Source organism: Poecile atricapillus, chromosome 28 (genome assembly GCF_030490865.1).
Source record: "Poecile atricapillus isolate bPoeAtr1 chromosome 28, bPoeAtr1.hap1, whole genome shotgun sequence".
In the NCBI taxonomy this organism is placed as follows: domain Eukaryota; kingdom Metazoa; phylum Chordata; class Aves; order Passeriformes; family Paridae; genus Poecile; species Poecile atricapillus.
In genome coordinates this window covers 1,879,621-1,894,034 of record NC_081276.1, presented here as the reverse complement: position 1 = coordinate 1,894,034, position 14,414 = coordinate 1,879,621, and the positions used below count along the sequence as shown (strand labels likewise).

At 58.5% G+C, this 14,414-nt stretch overlaps 1 protein-coding gene across 3 annotated transcripts in view; it reads right to left on the bottom strand.

Moving 5' to 3' along the window:
- GATAD2A (GATA zinc finger domain containing 2A) overlaps nt 1–13,281 on the bottom strand; it is a 50,992-nt gene extending 37,711 nt beyond the window's left edge. For 2 of the 3 annotated variants that reach the window (XM_058858904.1, XM_058858906.1), the window contains exon 1: nt 2,633–2,835. The gene's annotated coding sequence lies outside the window, so the exon portion shown is untranslated. Of the gene's footprint in view, nt 1–2,632; nt 2,836–13,196 lie in introns of those variants that run through there. The other variant, XM_058858905.1, reaches the window with a different exon arrangement.
- Nucleotides 13,282–14,414: the final 1,133 nt, after the last annotated feature.

Genomic DNA, 14,414 nt, shown 5'->3' with positions numbered 1-14,414 from the left:
GCTTTTCATCATTCCCAATTTTCCATCATTCCCGATTTTCCATCATTCCTGACTTTCCATCATTCCCAGCTTTTCATCATTCCCAATTTTCCATCATTCCCGATTTTCCATCATTCCCGATTTTCCATCATTTCCAATTTTCCATCATTCCCAATTTTCCATCATTCCCGACTTTCCATCATTCCCAGTTTTCCATCATTCCCAGTTTTCCATCATTCCCAAGTTTCCATCATTCCCAGTTTTCCATCATTCCCAACTTTCCATCATTCCCAGCTTTCCATCATTCCCGATTTTCCATCATTCCCGATTTTCCATCATTCCCAACTTCCAGTCCCTTTCCCTAAATCCACAGCACATTCCAGCCCTTTCCCAGAATCCCGGGCAGATTCCCAAAATCCCAGGAAAATTCCCAAAGTCCTGGGCAGATTCTCCAAATCCCGGGCAGATTCCCAGAATCCCATGAAAATTCCCCAAATCCCGGGCAGATTCCCAAAATCCCATGAAAATTCCCAGAATCCCGGGCAGATTCCCAGAATCCCGGGCAGATTCCCAGAATCCCATGAAAATTCCCCAAATCCCGGGCAGATTCCCAGAATCCCGGGCAGATTCCCAGAATCCCGGGCAGATTCCCAGAATCCCGGGCCGTTCCCAGCTCTCTTCCCGCCGATCCCAGCCCAATTCCATCCCCAATTCCCAAGGGCCGCTCCGCTGGATCTTCCCGGGACTCTCCCGGGAGCGATCCCGGAGGGAGCAGCGGGAATTGGGAACATTCCCGGGATTTGGGATTCCCGGGATGCAGCCCCGAGCTCGGGAATTCCATCCGGGAATGGCGGGAGCGCCCCGAGGGCGGCAGGAAAATCCCGGAGGAGCCAAAGGAAAAGCGAGCGGAAAATCCTGGGAAAACGTGGAAAAGCAGGAAAAGGTCGGGAAAAGGCAGGATGTGAACCCCGATCCCAATCCCGGCTGGAATTCCCGGCTGGAATTCCCGGCTGGAATTCCGGTTTCCCGGAGCGGGGCCGCTCCCGGAACAGGAGCGAGGAGATGCTCGGGAACGGCCGGGACGCGAATCCCATCCCGAGGCATTCCCGGTTGGAATTCCCGCGGTTCCCGGTTGGAATTCCCGCGGTTCCCGGTTGGAATTCCCGCGGTTCCCGGTTTCCCTTCGCGCACCGCGGGCTGAGCGGGGCCGGGAGCGTCCCGAACCCCCCGGGAATCCCGGGAATGCCGGGATCCGGTCCCGGCAGCGCATCCAGAGCAGATCCCGGTCCCGGTGCCCATCCCGGTACTGATCCCGATCCGGGTGCTGATCCCGATCCCGGCACAGATCCCGGTCCCGGTGCCCATCCCGGTACTGATCCCGATCCCGGAACTGATCCCGGTGCTGCTCCCGATCCCGGTGCTGCTCCCGATCCCGGTGCTGCTCCCGATCCCGATGCTGATCCCGATCCCGGAACTGCTCCCGATCCCGGTACAGATCCCGGTCCCGACCCCGGTGCCCATCCCGGTACTGATCCCGATCCCGGAACTGATCCCGGTACAGATCCCGACCCCGGTGCTGATCCCGATCCCGGTGTCCATCCCGGAGACATTCCCGGTATTGCTCCCGGTACTGATCAGTCCCGATCCCGGTGCCCATCCCATTCCCGATCCCGGTACTGATCAGTCCCGATCCCGGTCCCGGTCCCGGTCCCGGTGCCATTCCCGATCCCGATCCCGGTGCCATTCCCGATCCCGATCCCGGTGCCGGTGCCATTCCCGGTGCCCCGGGCCGCAGGAAGGGCGCCCGGGGACTCTTATTGTGACACGGCCCCGGCCCGGCCCGGCCGCGGCCACCGCGGGGCTCCGGCACCGGGGGGGCACCGGGGGGTGACGGGGGGGGCACCGGGGGGGCACGGAGGGGGTACCGGGGGCACCGAGCGGGCACCGGGCACGGGCACAGCGCGGGGATCGCGGGTTCGGACAGCGGCTCCGGCACCGGGGACACCGGGGGGTGACCGGAGGGGTCCCCGTGCCCGGGGGGGCAGCAGCACCGGGGGGACACCGGGGGGACACCGGGGGACACCGGGGGGCACCGGGAGGCACCGGGGGACGCCGGGGGTGGGATCGCGGGTTCGGACAGAGGGGAGCGGCCTGGGGAGGAGCGGGGTTCGCGGGGGGTTCGGGGGGTCCCCGTGTCCCCCACGTCCCCCGGTGTCCCCCCACGTCCCCCGGTGTCCCCCGGTGTCCCCCCGGGGACGGAGCGCGGGGGGAAGCGGGCACGGAGCGCTCGGGGCGGCGGCGGCGGCGGCGGCGGAGGAAGAGGAGGAGGAGGAGGAGAAGGAGGAGGAAGAGGAGGAAGAGGAAGCAGCCCGGCGGAAAACCCGCAGCAACTTTCCCAAACAAAAGCCGGCGGCGGCCCGGGGCGCCGGGCGGGCGGCGGAACCGGGGGGTCCCGGCGGGGCGAGCCCGGGGGTCCCGGGCCGGTGCCGGTCCCGGTGCCACCGGGACTTCGCACTTTGCGGGGTCCCCGCACGGCCGGGAAACGCCGCCGCTTCCCCGGCGCTTGTCCCGCACGCCGAGCTCTCTCGTCCCCCATTCCCGGCCGCTCCGTGCCTCCGGTAGCGGAGACAATAAACGCCGGTAGAAGTTTTACCGGGAGAAGTCGCAGGGCTCCGCTCCGCTCCCTCCGCTCCCGGCCCGCCCCGCCGGGCCCGCTCCGCTCCGCCGGCCCCGCCGCCCGCCCGCCGTGCCCGGGGCTCCGCCGCAGGATCCCGGGGCCGCCGGATCCCGGGGCCGCCGGATCCCGGGGCCACACCGCGCTCCTCACACATGGAGCGGCGGCGGCACCGGCCGAGCATGCGCGGGGCGGGGCGGCGGGGCCGGCCCAGGGGACGGCGCCGGGACCGCGAGGGGACGGCGCGGCGGTGGCGGCGGCGGTGGGACGGCGGGGCAGGCGGAGGGCACGGCGGGGGCACGGCCAGGCGCAGAACGGGCACGGCGAGGCGCGGAACGGGCGCGGAGCGGGGACGGAACCGGGAGCGCTCCCCGCTGGCCCCGGGCCCCTCACGGAGCCGCCGCCGCTTCCGGGCGCGGAGCGGGGGGAGCCGGGTTTGTGTCGCGGGCCCTCATTGGCCGCGGGGGTCGCGCGGGTGATGTGAGGAGGGCGCTGATTGGCTGGAGCAGCGGGCGGGGGGCGCGCGGGCAGCGGCGCGCTGGGAGAGGCCACGTGGAGAGAGGGGACAGGGACAGAGGGGACAGGGACAGGGGACAGAGAGAGGGGACAGGGACAGAGAGAGGGGACAGGGACAGAGAGAGGGGACAGGGACAGGGACAGAGGGGACAGGGACAGAGACAGAGAGAGGGGACAGAGACAGAGAGAGGGGACAGGGACAGAGAGAGGGGACAGGGACAGGGACAGAGGGGACAGGGACAGAGAGAGGGGACAGGGGACAGAGGGGACAGAGAGAGGGGACAGGGACAGAGGGGACAGAGAGAGGGGACAGGGACAGGGAGAGGGGACAGAGAGGGGACAGGGGACAGAGACAGGGACAGAGAGAGGGGACAGGGACAGGGAGAGGGGACAGGGACAGGACAGGGACAGAGAGAGGGGACAGGGACAGGGACAGGACAGGGACAGAGAGAGGGGACAGGGACAGAGAGAGGGGACAGGGACAGAGAGAGGGGACAGAGAGGGGACAGGGGACAGAGACAGGGACAGAGAGAGGGGACAGGGACAGGGAGAGGGGACAGGGACAGGACAGGGACAGAGAGAGGGGACAGGGACAGGGACAGGACAGGGACAGAGAGAGGGGACAGGGACAGAGAGAGGGGACAGGGACAGAGAGAGGGGACAGGGACAGAGAGAGGGGACAGAGAGAGGGGACAGGGACAGAGAGAGGGGACAGAGAGAGGGGACAGGGACAGAGAGAGGGGACAGAGAGGGGACAGGGGACAGGGACAGAGAGAGGGGACAGGGACAGAGAGAGGGGACAGAGACAGGGGACAGGGACAGAGAGAGGGGACAGGGACAGAGAGAGGGACAGAGAGAGGGGACAGGGACAGAGAGAGGGGACAGGGACACAGAGAGGGGACAGGGACAGAGAGAGGGGACAGGGGACAGGAACAGAGACAGGGACAGAGAGAGGGGACAGGGACAGAGACAGGGACAGGGGACAGGGAGAGAGAGAGGGACAGGGACAGAGGGGAGAGGGGACAGGGACAGAGAGGGGACAGAGACAGGGAGAGGGGACAGAGAGGGACAGAGACAGGGAGAGGGACAGACACAGAGGGACACACACAGGGGACACAGAGGGACACAGGGGACACACAGAGGGACAGACAGAGGGACACAGGGGACACAGAGGGACACAGGGGACACACAGAGGGACACAGAGAGGGACAGACAGAAGGACAGAAGGACACAGGGCTCAGCAGGGCCGGGCCCAGCGCGGCTCCGATCCCGAACATCCCCCGGGCCAAAGCAGCAGCCCCGGGCTCCAAACCCCCGGGAACGGCCCCAAATCCCAGGAAACTGCCCCAAATCCCAGGAAACTGCCCCCAAATCCCAGGATATTCCCCCAAATCCCAGGATATTCCCCCAAATCCCAGGAAACTGCCCCCAAATCCTGGGATATTCCCCCAAATCCCAGGAAACTGCCCCCAAATCCCGGGATATTCCCCCAAATCCCAGGAAACTGCCCCAAATCCCAGGAAACTGCCCCAAATCCCAGGATATTCCCCCAAATCCCAGGAAACTGCCCCCAAATCCCAGGAAACTGCCCCCAAATCCCAGGAAACTGCCCCCAAATCCCAGGAAACTGCCCCCAAATCCCAGGAAACGGCCCCAAATCCCAGGAAACTGCCCCAAATCCCAGGAAACTGCCCCAAATCCCGGGATATTCCCCCAAATCCCAGGAAACTGCCCCCAAATCCCAGGAAACTGCCCCCAAATCCCAGGAAACTGCCCCCAAATCCCAGGAAACTGCCCCCAAATCCCAGGAAACTGCCCCAAATCCCGGGATATTCCCCCAAATCCCAGGATATTCCCCCAAATCCCAGGATATTCCCCCAAATCCCAGGAAACTGCCCCCAAATCCCAGGAAACTGCCCCCAAATCCCAGGATATTCCCCCAAATCCCAGGAAACTGCCCCCAAATCCCAGGAAACTGCCCCAAATCCCAGGAAACTGCCCCCAAATCCTGGGATATTCCCCCAAATCCCAGGAAACTGCGCCCAAATCCCAGGAAACTGCCCCCAAATCCCAGGATATTCCCCCAAATCCCAGGAAACTGCCCCCAAATCCCAGGAAACTGCCCCCAAATCCCAGGATATTCCCCCAAATCCCAGGAAACTGCCCCCAAATCCCAGGATATTCCCTCAAATCCCAGCAGATCCCCCCCCAAATCCTGGCAGATTTTCCCTAAATCCCGGCAATTCTTCCCAAATCTCAGCAAATTCCCCCTACCCCCGAAATCCCAGCAAATTCCTCCCCAAATCCCGGCAAATTCCTGTCAAATCCCAGCAGATTCCCCCAAAATCCCAGAAAATTCCTGTCAAATCCCATCAGATTCCCCCAAAATCCCAGAAAATTTTCCCCAATTCAGCGCCCAGCATCCCCAAGGTTTTGGGAAAAGACTTTTCCAAGGAAGTTTTGCCAGAGCCGGATCCAAAATCCCGAATTTCAGTTATTTTAACACCAAATTAACGGCAGAAGGAATTCGGAGCTGTGTTATTATTAATTATTAATTACTAATTATTAATTACTAATTATTATTCATTATTATTCCCAGATTCCCGCTGTGCTTTTCCAGCTCGTTCCCATTTTTCCTTCGCACTCCTCTTGTCCCAATCCAAAAAAAAGAAATCCCTAAAAGCCCCAAATTCCCGGAATTTGGAAGATTTGGGAAGGTGGAATCGGGGCAGGATCGTGAATCCCAAATATTCCTGGGAAAATTCCATGGATATCACCCCTAAAAGCTGGAAAAATCCAACAGCTGCCATCCCAAAATGATGAAAATTCCATGGATCTCATCCCAAAGCTGGAAAATCCAAAGGGTATCACCAAAAACTTGGATAAATCCCATGGATAACATTCCCAAAGCTGGAAAATTCTGTGGAAATCAGCGAAATCTTGGAAAAACTCCATGGATGCCATCCCAAAGCAGGAAAAATTCCAGGGATATCGCCCCAAAACTGGGAAAATTCCATGGAAGATGGAAGAATTTCATGGATATCAACAAAAACTTGGGAAAATTTCAGGGATGTCATCCCAAAATGGGAAAATCCGATGGATAACACCCCAAAACCTGGACAAATCCCATGGATACCGCTCCAAACTGGGAAAATTCCATGGATATCAACACAAAACTTGGAAAATCCCATGGATGCCGCCCTAAAACTGGGAAAATTCCCGGGATATCAACCAAAACTGGGATGGGAGAGATCCCAAAGTTTTCCAGATTCCTTTGGGATTCCTTCCTGGTTTTCTCCCACTATTCCAAGTGCTCATTCCAGAGGCTCCCAGGGAAGATTTTGGGGATTTCCCTGGGGAAAAAGCGGGATTGGGAATGGGATGGAATTCCCAGAGAATTCCAGGGTCAGGGAATGGGTTTAAAGTGGAAAAGGGGGAATTTAGGTGGAATTTTGGGAAGGAATTCCTAGAGAAGGGACAGGGATAAATCCACAATTTCAGGGATAAATCCACAATTCCAGGAATAAATCCCCAATTCCAGGGATAAATCCACAATTCCAGGGATAAATCCCCAATTCCAGGGATAAATCCCCAATTCCAGGGATAAATCCACAATTCCAGGGATAAATCCACAATTCCAGGGATAAATCCCCTCCTTTTCCATGGACTCCCCAAATTCCAGCTGGAAATCCCAGGATGGGAAAGGATCCTGGGGCTCAGGAACACCCAAATCCATCCCAATCCCACCCAAATCCTTGGATTTTGGGGCTCCAGCCCGAGGTTTAACCCCTCTGGCCCATCCAGAGGAAACCAGGATGGAGAATTCCCAAAAAAACCTTATCCCAAGCAGATTCCCAAGGAAAAGTGGCTGAATTTGGGGGATTTTATCCCAAATTTTCCCATCTCCAGCCCCAACCTGGACAAATTGGGTCCTTCAATCCCCTTGGGAATTCCTGGCAGCAGGAAATGGGAATTTTCCAAGGATTCTGGGATTTTTTGGAGCACAAATCCGGGAATTTCAGCTCTGTTTTATTCCCTGGAAAAACACAAATCCAACAGGGCTGGCCTGGAGTTGGGATTTGTCCTGAAATTCCTAAAAAAGTTCTTTTCCCAGCTTTTTTTTTGGACAAATCCAAATTTTAAAAGCCTGCTCAAAACAGGGATTTTCCTTCCCAAATTCCATTTTCCTTCCCAAATTCCATTTTCCTCCCCAAATTCCATTTTCCTTCCAAAAACTCCATTTCCCTCTCCCAAACTGGAATATTCCACATTTTTCCTCGGCATTTCCCGCTGTTTTGGACTCAGCAAATCCCAATTCCCAACTTTTTAAGGAGTTTTAGTTAAAGCAAATTAACTTTTCCTTAAATTCCAGTTAAAACTCAAAGGGTTTTTTTCCCCTATTTTCCCATCGGGAATTCACTCCTGGATCAAAATTTGGGAATGAATCCCTCCTAAATCCTCTGATTTTCCCAACAGCTTCCCTAAAAAAACCCTAAAATGGGATTTTTCCCCAAAAACCAGGAAAGAGGAGAGAAAACACAGAATTAATTTGATTTTTCCAACCTCTCAGAATCCCAAAAAAATGGGATGAGGCCAAGGGAAAATGGGGAGAAATTAAAGGGAATTTTCTGCTCCTGATGGTGGCACTTGGAATTCAAAATTCCCGAGGGATGCGACCCCGGAGCGGCTCCGTTAGAGGGGGAAAATCCCCGGGATTGGGATGGAGCTCTGGGATTTGGGATTGGAGCTCTGGGATTTGGGATGGAGCTCTGGGATTTGGGATGGAGCTCTGGGATTTGGGATTGGAGCTCTGGGATTTGGGATGGAGCTCTGGGATTTGGGATGGAGCTCTGGGATTTGGGGTGGAGCTCTGGGATTTGGGATGGAGCCCCGGGATTTGGGATGGAGCTCTGGGATTTGGGATTGGAGCTCTGGGATTTGGGATGGAGCTCTGGGATTTGGGATTGGAGCTCTGGGATTTGGGATGGAGCTCTGGGATTTGGGATTGGAGCTCTGGGATTTGGGATGGAGCTCTGGGATTTGGGATGGAGCCTCAGGATTTGGGATGGAGCCTCAGGATTTGGGATGGAGCCTCAGGATTTGGGATGGAGCTCTGGGATTTGGGATGGAGCTCTGGGATTTGGGATGGAGCTCTGGGATTTGGGATGCAGCTCTGGGATTTGGGATGGAGCTCTGGGATTTGGGATGGAGCTCTGGGATTTGGGATGGAGCTCTGGGATTTGGGATGAATCCCCAGGATTTGGGATGGAGCTCTGGGATTTGGGATGGAGCTCTGGGATTTGGGATTGGAGCTCTGGGATTTGGGATGGAGCTCTGGGATTTGGGATGGAGCTCTGGGATTTGGGATGGAGCTCTGGGATTTGGGATGGAGCTCTGGGATTTGGGATGCAGCTCTGGGATTTGGGATGGAGCCTCAGGATTTGGGATGGAGCTCTGGGATTTGGGATGGAGCTCTGGGATTTGGGATGCAGCTCTGGGATTTGGGATGGAGCTCTGGGATTTGGGATGGAGCTCTGGGATTTGGGATGGAGCTCTGGGATTTGGGATGGAGCTCTGGGATTTGGGATGGATCCCTGGGATTTGGGATGGAGCTCTGGGATTTGGGATGAATCCCCAGGATTTGGGATGGAGCTCTGGGATTTGGGATTGGAGCTCTGGGATTTGGGATGGAGCCTCAGGATTTGGGATGGAGCTCTGGGATTTGGGATGGAGCTCTGGGATTTGGGATTGGAGCTCTGGGATTTGGGATTGGAGCTCTGGGATTTGGGATGGAGCTCTGGGATTTGGGATGGAGCTCTGGGATTTGGGATGGATCCCCAGGATTTGGGATGGAGCCTCAGGATTTGGGATGGAGCTCTGGGATTTGGGATGGAGCTCTGGGATTTGGGATTGGAGCTCTGGGATTGGGATGGAGCTCTGGGATTTGGGATGGAGCTCTGGGATTTGGGATGGAGCTCTGGGATTTGGGATGGAGCCTCAGGATTTGGGATGGATCCCTGGGATTTGGGATGGAGCTCTGGGATTTGGGATGAATCCACAGGATTTGGGATGGAGCTCTGGGATTTGGGATGGAGCTCTGGGATTTGGGATGGAGCCTCAGGATTTGGGATGGAGCTCTGGGATTTGGGATGGAGCTCTGGGATTTGGGATTGGAGCTCTGGGATTGGGATGGATCCCTGGGATTTGGGATGGAGCTCTGGGATTTGGGATGGAGCTCTGGGATTTGGGATGGAGCTCTGGGATTTGGGATGAATCCCTGGAATTTGGGATGGAGCCTCAGAATTTGGGATGGATTCACCACAGATCCCTGGGATTTACTGCAACTCCCTGGGATTCACCACAGAGCCCTGGAATTTGGGATGGATCCCCAGGATTTGGGATGGATCCCCAGGATTTCACACAGATCCCTGGGAATTACCACAGATTCCCCGATTTTCCCGCAGATTTTGGGGAAAACCCCTGGATTTGGGTGTTCTGGACCAATCCCTGGGGTTCTGCCCCAGCCCCTGGGGATTCCCAGAGGATCCCGGAGTTTTCCAGCGGATCCCGGGGTTTTGGGGCAGATCCTCAGCTTTTCCTGCACATTCCCAGGCTTCAGGGCAGACTCTGGGAGTTTTGAGGGACTCCCAAATTTTCCAACAGATCCCTGGATTATCCCACAAATCCTCAGGATTCACTCAGACCCTCGAGTTTTCCAGCAGAATCCCAGGATTTGGGGCAAACCCTCAGGATTTCCTGCAGAGCCTCGAGTTTTGGCAAAAATCCCTGGATTTTGGGGCAGGATTTTCCAGCAGAACCCTGAATTTTTCCAACAAATCCTCAAGTTTTGGGGCAAACCCCTGGATTTTCCAGCAGCCCCTCAGATTTTGCCTCAGCCCCTCAACTTTTCCAGCAGCCCCTGAGCTTTTCCAGCAGATCTCCAGTTTTTTCCCCAAATCCCTCAGCTTTTCCTGCACCCTTCAGCTTTCCCCCAAACTCCTTTTTATCCCTGCATCCCTCACTTTTTATCCCAAATCCCTCATTTTTCCCTCAAACCCCTTTTTCCTGCACTTTTACCCCCCAAACCCTTCACTTCCCCCCTCAAATTCCTCACTTTTCCCCCAAACTCCTCAATTTTTTCCCCTCAAATTCCTCACTTTTCCCCCAAACTCCTCAATTTTTTCCCCTCAAACTCACTTTTCCCCCAAACCCCTCAGTATTTCCTGCATCCCAGTTCCTCCCAAATCCCTCACTTTTCCCTGCATCCCTCACTTTTCCCCTCACTTTTTCCCCCTGAACCTCTCACTTTTATCAAAACCCCTTTTGATCCCAAACCTCTCACTTTTCCCTGCATCCTTCACTTTTTTTCCCCCTCAATCCTCACTTTTCCTCTCAAACCCTTCACTCTCAAGACCCCTTTTTATCCCAAACCCTTCACTCTCCTCAAAACCCCTTTTTATCCCAAACCTCTCATCTTTTCCTTCACCCTTCATTTTTCCCCCCAAACTCCTCAGCATTTCCTGCTCTCCATTTCCTCCCAAACCTCTCACTTTTCCCTCAAACCCCTCGCTTTCCCCAAAACTCATTTTTATCCCAAACCCCTCACTTTTTCCCAAAACCCCTTTTTCCCCTCTCATCCCTCACTTTTCCCCTCTCAGTCCTCACTTTCTTCCTCTCACCCCTCACTTTTTAACCCCTCACTTTCTTCCTCTCACCCCTCACTTTTCACCCTCATCCCTCACTTTTCCCCCCTCATCCCTCACTTTTTCCCTCCTCATTTTCCCCCCTCACCCCTCACCTTTCCCCTTCACTTTTCCCCTCTCACCCCTCACTTTTTACCCCCTTACTTTTCCCTCTCACTTTTTCCCCTTCACCCCTCACTTTTTCCCTTTTTCCCCTCTCACCCCTCTCTTTTTCCCCCTCACCCCTCACTTTTTACCCCCTCATCCATCACTTTTTACCCCCTTACTTTTCCCCCTCTCACCCCTCACTTTTCCCCCTCACTCTTTCCCCCCCTCACCTTTCCCCTCTCACCCCTCACTTTTCCCCTCATTTTCCCCTCTCACCCCTCACATTTTACCCCCTCACCCCTCACTTTTTACCCCCTCATCCCTAACTTTTTACCCCCATACTTTTGCCCCTCTCACCCCTCACTTTTTACCCCCTCACCTTTCCCCCCTCACTTTTTCCCCCTCATCCCTCACTTTTTACCCCCTTAGTTTTCCCCCTCACTTTTTTCCCTCTCACCCTTCACTTTTCCCCCTCACTTTTTCCCCCCTTTTCCCCTCTCACCCCTCACCTTTCCCCCCTCACCCCTCACTTTTTCCCCCCTTTTCCCTCTCACTTTTTCCCCCTCATCCCTCACTGTTCCCCCTCCTCATCCCTCACTTTTTACCCCTTTACTTTTTCCCCTCACTTTTTCCCCTCTCACCCTTCACTTTTCCCCCTCACTTTTTCCCCCCTTTTCCCCTCTCACCCCTCACCTTTTCCCCCTCACCCCTCACTTTTCCCCCTCACCTTTCCCCTCTCACCCCTCACTTTTTACCCCCTCATCCCTAACTTTTTACCCCTTTACTTTTGCCCCTCTCACCCCTCACTTTTTACCCCCTCACCTTTTCCCTCTCACTTTTTCCTCCTCACTGTTCCCCCTCCTCATCCCTCACTTTTTGCCCCCTTACATTTCCCCCCTCACTTTTTCCCCTCTCACCCTTCACTTTTCCCCCTCACTTTTTCCCCCCTTTTCCCCTCTCACCCCTCACCTTTCCCCCCTCACCCCTCACTTTTTCCCCCTTTTCCCTCTCACTTTTTCCTCCTCACCCCTCACTGTTCCCCCTCCTCATCCCTCACTTTTTAGCCCCTTACTTTTTCCCCCCTCACTTTTCCCTCTCACCCCTCACCTTTCCCCTCTCACCCCTCACTTTTTACCCCCTCATCCCTAACTTTTTACCCCTTTACTTTTGCCCCTCTCACCCCTCACTTTTTACCCCCTCACCTTTCCCCCCTCACTTTTTCCTCCTCACCCCTCACTGTTCCCCCTCCTCATCCCTCACTTTTTACCCCCTCACTTTTTCCCCCCTCACTTTTCCCTCTCCCCTGACTTTCCCCCCTCACCCCTCACTTTTCCCCCTCACTCTTTCTCCTCTCACCCCTCACCTTTCCCCTCTCACCCCTCACTTTTCCCCCTCACTTTTTCCCCCTTCACCCCTCACTTTTTCCCCTCTCACCCCTCACTTTTCCCCCCTCACCCCTGACTTTCCCCGCATTTCCCCTCCATTTCCCGCAGCTCGTCTCTCCCCGCCCCGAACCCAAACTTTCCCGTCTTTCCGGAGCTCTGCGGGCCGGGCCGCGCTCGGGGGCCCCGCGCTGTCCCCACAGCCCCGCCGCGGGGGGGGTTCCCCTCAGGGCGGCCTCGGTAGCCCCGAGCCGTGGCCCGGTGGCCCCGGTGGTGGCCCGTCCCCTCCCCCACTCCCCTCCCCCGCCTTCCCAAGGCTCTGGCACCAATAATCCGCCTTTGCTGACATGCTCTGGTGGCTGTGCCTATCGGGCAACTCCCAGGATGCACTCCCGCTCCTCCCTGGCACCCCCTCACCCGTGCCCACCCTCCCCTCGGACTTCCCAACCTTTTTTTTTTTTTTTTTTTTTTTTTGGCTTTTTCTTTTTTTTATTATTATTATTATCTCCTCCCCCCTCCCTCCTCTAGCCCGCTCCGGTTCTCCCCGGCCCTTCACACACACCCGGCCGCACTTTCATCCGCGGTGGAACCCCCCCGGCGCTCCGGCGCTGGGGCTCAGCCCGGTTCCCCCGCGTCCCTCACGGGTTCCCCGCTCGCCAGAGCCGGGCTCTGCCCGCTCCCCGCTCCCCTCACGGCCGTGCCCCTCACGCCCCCCCCCTTCCCCTCGCAGCTCCGTGCCCGCCGCTGCCCCGAGCCCCCGATTTCCCCTCCGAGAGAAGGGGGGGTGTGTGTGTGGGGGGTGTCCCCTGCTCCCCGTCCCCCCGGGGCGGGTGGCGAGGCGCGGGTGTCACTCACTGTCCGGAGCCCCCTCAGAGCCGCCTCCTCCTCCTCCTCAGCGGGGCCCGGCCCGGACTGGGGCCGTGGGGGGAGGGGAGGCGGCTCCCTCAGGTGGCCACTGACAGGAGGGGGGGGCGGGGGGGGCTGCGCGCGCAGGGGGACCCGCCCCCCCCTCACTCCCCGTCCCCCCCCATCCTCCCGCCCCTCTCCCCCCCCCTCCCCCTCCGTGTCCTCCCCTCTCACCCCCTCCCCTCCCCTGTGCCCCCCCTGCCCTCGCGCCCCCCCCGCGGGACCCCCCCCGTTGCCAGGCAGATTTGGGACACCCTCGCGCCCGGCCACGCCCCCTGCCCAGGCCTGGGGCGCTGCGTTGGGTGGGGGATTTTTTTTAATCTTTAAACTAATGATTGACAGCAGCGCCGGCCAATAGAAAGGCGGGTTGCCTGCCCCGCGGCCAATCGGCGCGAAGAGGCATCAGTAGCACCGCCCCCGTAGTAAGCGGCGAGAGGGAAAGGGCGTGGTTTGTTTTTGATTGACGGCCATATCGACCAATCAGCGGCGCGCCCCCGTGGTGCGCGCCTCTCCCCTGCTGTGAGGGCGGAAAGAGGCGTGGCTTGGATACGATTGACGGGTAAATTATCCAATAGGAGCGGGCGGGCGCCCAACGGGAGCCAATGAGAGCGCGGCCCGCGGGAAGGGGGCGGTGCGTGGGCGGTGCGGCGGGGCCGGGCGCGGCTCCTCCCGCCGGTTCCCCCGGGGCCGGGCCGCGCTGGCTCCTCCCGGGGCCGGCTGAGGTGATGGCGGCCCGGGGAGGGGCCGGGTCCCGCCGCCCTTATCCGCCCGCGCAGGCCGCGCTGGGGCCGCAGATAGGGGGGGCCGGCGGGAGGAAGCGGGGCGGAGGCTCCGGGGCCTGGCGGAGCCGGTTCTGCGGGCGGGCTTGCGGCCGGGCCGGGTGAGGGCCGGGACTCGCGGCACCGCCGGACGGGGCTCGGGGGGAGCGACCGGGACAGGGACCGGGACCGGGGCAGGAATCGGAACCGGGGCAGCAGCCGGTACCGGGAGCCGGGGATGAGATCCCGGGGCCGGGCCCCGTTGCGGAGCAGCTCCGGCCGGGACAGGGATGGGGGCCCGGGGCAGATCCCGGTGCCGGTCCCGGGGCAGATCCCGGTGCCGGTCCCGGGGCAGATCCCGGTGCCGGTCCCGGGGCAGATCCCGGTGCCGGTCCCGGGGCAGATCCCG